The sequence below is a fragment of the Rhagoletis pomonella genome, unplaced genomic scaffold (assembly GCF_013731165.1).
Source record: "Rhagoletis pomonella isolate Grant_MI unplaced genomic scaffold, Rhpom_1.0 Rhpom_scaffold_00011, whole genome shotgun sequence".
Lineage (NCBI taxonomy): Eukaryota > Metazoa > Arthropoda > Insecta > Diptera > Tephritidae > Rhagoletis > Rhagoletis pomonella.
In genome coordinates this window covers 6,028,457-6,035,619 of record NW_023458565.1, presented here as the reverse complement: position 1 = coordinate 6,035,619, position 7,163 = coordinate 6,028,457, and positions in this window count along the sequence as shown.

Genomic DNA, 7,163 nt, shown 5'->3' with positions numbered 1-7,163 from the left:
CGAATCAAACACACACAATTTATTATTATGTGCGAGATACGCGCATTACTGGCAGACGTCATTAAAAAAAGGCAAACAATTTTATAAATGCATAGGTTAATATAAGAAAAAGTGGCAGAAAAATATTTAAAAAAAAATGTTTTTCTATTAACAACATTTTGGCCAAAGGGTAGCTGAATGCTCCGCCATAATCTAACATACCGTCTTTTGAACTAGTTTCCAAATTTAAAACAAAAAAAAAAAAAAAAAAAACTGGAAATAACCCCGATATTCTGGTGGATACAGCGAATAAATACTTACTAATATTACCTTAACTTAAGAAAAAAAATTGTGCATGGATTCCACGCGCGACTAAAGCGAAACTTCTTCTTTCTCCATTACCCGTTTTACTGCATATATTACTGGTGTGCCCACATGGCGTTAAAACGCTAAAATTTAATTTATGATTTTAAACAGGTGGCAACCTTAAAAAATAGTTCAAATGAAAGTCACATTTATAAGTGACCCGTGTGCAAATTTTCAACTAAAACCGTCCAGCCGTTTCAGGGTGCAGTGAAGTCTTACATGGTTAATATAATAATAATAATATATGGTTAGTTTCCTCTAATTTCAAATCACCCTGTAACGATACACAGTTTCTAACTTCAAAAAATGAAACGTTATTCCTCATTCCTCAGGCCAAGCTCTTTATTTTGACATCTCATGGTTGAAATTCGAAAGAGCGGTGGACCTTTATTAAATATCGACGGCTGAGTGGAAGATCAATCTATCTCGGCAACCGGTTCGAAAACGTCCTATCTCAGAGAATTTTTCAAGAACTTCAGTGGGCGTTCTTGGCGTTGGTCGCCGAGATAGGTCGATTTTCCACTCAGCCCTCGAAATATCCATACTCGGTAGATATGACTTATTAATTACTAGGTGGCAATCCTTTTGGAAAGCATTTTCAAAGCCAAAATCCTCTTAAATTAAGCTGAATTTGATTTAAAAAAAATACGTGGCAACCCTCCTAAATATAGTTCTGAAAAAAAGCCTTTCCAAGCCCATTTAAAATTGATACACATCTTTTAATAATATATATAACTTATTAAATAATTTGACTTTAACTTTTTAAATGCATGGAAACCCCCTTCAAATACCTCCAGAATATTCTCAGTGTTCAAATTAAAGACTTTCTCTAGTTCACACTCATGTTTTAATTTTTCAAATAACATGTGGACAATTTAATTAAATTTGACTTTTCGAACAGGTGGCAATACTCTTCAAAATATTTTCAAACTAAAACCTTCTTTAACCTCTTTCGTCTGACTCCCATATAGTGATGCATACATAGGCAATTTAATTACTTAATTTTCGCAAACCAGTTGAATTTGTTTTTTTTAAACATGTGGCAACTCTCCTAAATATAGTTCAGAAATTAAGCCTTTCAAACTCATTTGGATTGATACTCATCGTTTAATAATTAATTTAACTTATTTGCATTTAACATATTAAATAGGTGGTAACCCTCCTCATATAGCTCAAAAATATTGTAAATATTCAAACTAAAGATTTCTTAACACTATTTCGTTTGACACCTACATTTTATTATTTAATATTCATAACTCGTGTACAATTTATTTTTAATTCGACTTTTCAAACAGGTGGCAACCCTCTTCAAAATATTTTTCACACTTAAAGATTTCTAAATCGCTTTAGTCTGGCGCCCAAATTGTGATATATGTATATCTCAATTACCTAATTGCGGTAACTTAAATTGAATTTGATATTTGAAAGAACTGGCAACACTCCTGCCTGTTGCTAAGAAATAACGTCTTTGCAAAAACATTTCGATTGATATCCATATTGTAATAATTTATTTAACGTATTCAAAAATTTAAATTAATTTTTTCAAATAGTGGCAACTCTTTTCGCGAAACCAAGCCATTTAATTTGAAAAAGTTTTAAAAATCTAAAGAACGGTGCAGATCTGATGACGTTAACAAAAAAGGCCTTCGCGTATTATAACAGTATTTTTCTGCATAATAATGAACAGTTATTTTAATTTTAATCACAGTCTCGATCTCAATCTGAATCCTAATCTTAATCTTAAACAGGGCCAACTCTAGATTAGAGCGCATTTTTTCTCTGAACTTTTTTAGGGTATAATTTAGTGGTTTAGACACTTTTACCAACCCTCTGGTTACACATCATATGTATGTACATTAATTTTTAATTTAATTTCTTCTATGTATGTCCGTTTGTATGTCCGCATATCGTACCTCTTTAAGCTGCCCCTCACATCATGCCCTCGACTTGTTTTCTATCGCAGCACACTAACTTTAAAGTATTTTCGAGCGATGACTTCATTTTCAACTGTATGACAAAGGCATAAAATACATAATAATAGCGAAAATTATAAACAAAACCTTCTCCGTAGCCAATTCCACTGGCTAGGCGTAAATATGTATGTATGTGCATACATACTTACACATGTACAAACATACACCAAAACAATTGCTTATCAGCAGACGAGAATGCCGCTCTCACTCACTAAAAATACTAAATGTCTGTATGTAAATATTTCGCTTTGAGTGAGAATGCGGACTTTAATTTTTTATTTTTTTTTGCTTCCAATTTTTTTGACAAACTCAGCCAAAATGCCCAGCAAGCAATTAACGTGAAGATTAATTTCACCCACAATGCTTATGAGTTATTTAATTTAAAGTTTAGTAAGACATGACTTTTTATTCTGATATCTACGTAATATTGTTAAAATTTTAATTAATTAAAGCGTGCCAAAAAACAAGAAAAAATTTTATACCGATAACATATTATTTATCTATAGCCTCTCGGCCTTAAAAATATTACCAATCCTTCCACTTTAGACAACGTATTACATGTTCTATCTGAAGAATTTACGCAAAATTTCTACGTCAAGTGAAAGCCAGTTTCGATTTCAATCGAGAAGACTTTAAACACCAGGAACTATTTATTAAACCAGTTCGATTAATTCGGCCCACTTTAAATCATTTTCGACAACCGTGCGTTTTGTACAGTTCGCAAATTTAGATTTGTTCTCATGGAGGGGATTTATTTTTTTTATCTAAAAGAGCTTAAAAATTTCCGCATGAAATGTTTTTTTTTTTGAGTTTTGCTTATCTAGAATTTTTTCGGCGATAAAATCGTACATGTAATGTTAAGAGCCCTTATTTTCTTGTGGATTAGGCAAGGCATATTGACAACAAAAACCATAGAAATTTACATTTCAAACTTTGTTCAACAAAATAATTATAAAAATTCTGCAAATTTTAACAAACATTTTAACCTTATTAATAAGAATCTTTAGATAGAATTTTGTTATGCAGTTTTGTAGCCCATTAAATTCTAGTATAAAGAAATCCAAGTTTAAAGTTGGTAATAAATCCCGTTGAATTTTGAGAATTTTTTTCGTTGAAGGCGTTTCACGTTTTTTTCTATACAAAGTATGTATGTTCGACAATTTTCTTTTATATGGAGAACATTGCTAGAAAAAAATTGCCAAACATCAACCGGATTTCATAGCAGCTTGAAACTTGCAATTTATTGTACTGATTAAAAAGTTTGAAATTTTGGTGAAAATTTGCAGAATTTTTATATTTTTTGTACAAAGATTGAAATCCGAATTTATTTGGTGTTGTTGTATACCCAGCTTGACTTTTATAAAAAAAAACTATATACTATAAACTATTTACTATAACAGGTACACTCCGCGACAAAATGATGCCATCAACCGGTTTAGGGCTATTTAATTTTTTCAAATTATTATTTTTTTATTATGTTTATAAAGGTATAGCTACTATCTAACATTAATAACTATTACTACGTTTATACGCATGCATAAGTCGCTTTAATTCATTTCGCCGCGATTCAAAACATATGTATAAACTGAATTTCAAATCGCTTTGAAAGAGCGAAGTGTTTTGGCTCACACTCCATTTCAAATCGGTAGTTTAATTCTCCAGACAGTTAGAAAGAGTGTATAAACACCGCTCTCACTCAAAGCGAATTGGAGATCAGCTGTTCCGCTCAAATTCCAAATAATCGCATCAGTAATTAAAAGCTGATTAATAATAATCGTTCTTTTTCTTTTCCACGATTTTATAATGCCGAATAAAACTAGATTTTTATCACTTCCCATTATGTTAACTTATAAAATGTCAAATGAAAACTGCTGATTTGGTTTGCTTTTGAAGACGGTTACTTTGATGCCGATATAAAGCCGTAAGTATAGACACTAGAACGAAATGTGTACGGTGCCAATGCGCTTTCAATTAAGTCGATTATTCTGTGCGTATAAACGTAGTATATGTGAATCCTAATTTCAAACTTTGAACAGAAATAATTAGACTAATTCAACACAATTGCAACAACACTTTTTTAAGTATGCAGTTTTATAGCCCATTCATTTTAAGTGTCATGAAGTGCCTACAAAATACCATTTATTTTTTTTAATTTTTTTACTGATTTTTTTTTTACGGAAGAAAATAGCAACACGCGAATTATTAGCCCCGTGCAACTTACACTTTTTGTATACTAGAATTTAATGGGCTATAAAACTGCATAATTAAAGTTAAAAGTTTGTTATTGTTGTTTGAAAATATGTTGTCTGCGAAGTTTGAAATGTGGCGCACAGATAGGTTATAACCTGGTTTAACACTTTCCTCAAAAGTAAAAGTCAAAGTCAATCAATCAATAAGTAAAATAATGTATTACAACAATACGGATTCCAAAACGATTTACTCCGAAGGCATTTTTGAAGAAGGCTGCCTCCTGTTAAGATTTTAATATCGATTAATTAATTAGTTTAATAAAATATCAGAACTGTGTGGTTGTAAAAATAATCAGAAGCTATTTTTTACGAAAATATTTTCTAAGAAGGTTGCCACCTGTTCCAAAAGTTAAAATCAGTTTAATTAACAAGGTAAAATAAGTATTATGAAATGGGTATTGGAAAGCTTTATTTCGAAAATAGTTTTAAAGGAACTGCCACCTGTTTAGTAAGTCCAAATCATTTTAATTAATAAATTAAATTAAATAGCCTAATTTGGTAAAAAGTGGTAACCTTTATTTCAATGAAATTGTACAGCATGTGTGCCGAACAAATGTCATTAAACAAAATATTTTGGAACGCAAGCCTTTTTAAAAGGATTGCCTCCTATTTAAAAAATATGAAATGAGAGTTCATACATAATAGGTTGAATGAATTATTACAATATGGGTCGTAAACGAAAGCTTTATTTTGAAAATATGTATTTTTAAAACGGTTTGCACCAGTTTCCAAGCCAAATTCCATTTTTCCATGACTTAAATATAGTACTATGCCGAATTTCCACTAGGCATTGAAATCACGAAAAATTGGTGCCATTTAAAAAACTTTTTTCCAATATTTTATTTTTTTCAATAAATTACTATAAGTTCGCATCAGGTTAAGGTGCAGGGATGGTATTTTCAGAGGGAGTTTTTATTCGAGAGGTCCAGCTTTAATTTAAGCCAAGTGAAGGGTTTTCTCAAATATTACAAAAACCGCGATATTTTGACATTTTGACCTCATTTTTCTCAAAATCTGGACCTGATGAAAACTCTATACTTACGGATTTGTAACCAGTACAAAAAAGTCTATCAAAAACAGCTTTAACATTTGCCGCACCAAAATCAGTGTTGCCCTGTGTAAGCTTTCCACACAACACAATAAGCACTTTTATCATTTTATCGCTCTATTCAATCGTGAATTACCACAAAACTTGGACGAATGTGGTTACTTTCTTTTAGAATTCCTGAAGAACGTTTTTTTTTGCTATTATCTTCAATAGCGCGATCTCCGGCGATCACAACTTTTTCAACAATCAAATAGAAAAATATTCTTATATATATATGTATATATTTTTTTGAGACAGCTTTTACAATTAATTTTTAAGATATATTAATTTGTGTAGAAAATTTAAGTTCTCGCAAAAAATAATTAAGTGCTTTAACCACTATCTATTTTAAAATCAAATTTCCGAAGCCCAATTTTAGAGCCAATGAGAAAAGCAGCACAAACTTTAGTGAGAATAGCAGTTAAAATGGCTCTAATGAAGAAGATACAAACAAAGGGCGATTTATACTTTTCATCCACTAAGCAATGGACCTTCCTCTTGACAAATTACCATGTTTTGCAACAGTCGGACAACTTTGATTTTTGGAATATTGGTCAGCTTTTTCCTCATTTCCCCCACAGTGCAGCGCTGGAAAATATGAAAATATTTTCGTTGACTAATCTTGATTATCAATTTTTAATTTTCGTTACGAATGAATAGTTGCAGTAATATTTGGTAACAGACAATATCAAAATGTAAAATTACAGCTTTTTTATATTAAATCATAATTTAGCTGAGATCATAAAAATATAATAAGTATGTGCATATATACATATGTACATAGTATTTTTCACGAATGGAGCAACTACTTAACTCGTATTTTACACACTACCATGATATGGAAATATGTATTTATGTAGTTGCTTTTAAAAGCACTCTGCCCATCTTTCTGACAACTGAAACAAATAAATGTTCTTACTTAAGTTTTTTTTTATTTTAGTCATGATTTATTGGTGCGTTACTCGCACACGTCGGACAAAGTGTGGCAAAGTGGCTTTGTTGCGTCACTTTATGTAATCAATATTTGGAAAGAAGGGGGATATAATTTTTTATATGCAAACATACGAGCAAGTATGAAAGATATGCCTATTTTAACAATTCTTGTGTGTATAAGTAAACGGAAATGTATATATGTACCTACTAATGTTTATAATCATGTGTATTTCTTATATACATGTGTATTAGGGCGGGTCAATTTTTTTGCATCCAAGGTACATCTCGATTATTGCTATTTGGTTCATTTCAAGTATTTTTGCCCAAGAAACCATAGGTCTAAAATGAATTTCGAGCCCGCGATTTTTCTATCTAGTTTTTTTTTTTCAAAAAGTGGCTGACCTGTTGAAACAGCTGTATTGAAAACTAGCCAAAATGTGCATCTGGGGGTTTTCGGGGTCGAGGAACCCATTTCTGGCATTAATGTTTTTTTTTTTTAGTGCCGTCAGAGGGCGCTTCCGTACCTTTTTTTTTGATTTTAACGCCTTTTTTCCGAAAATCGACAACATTGATGCG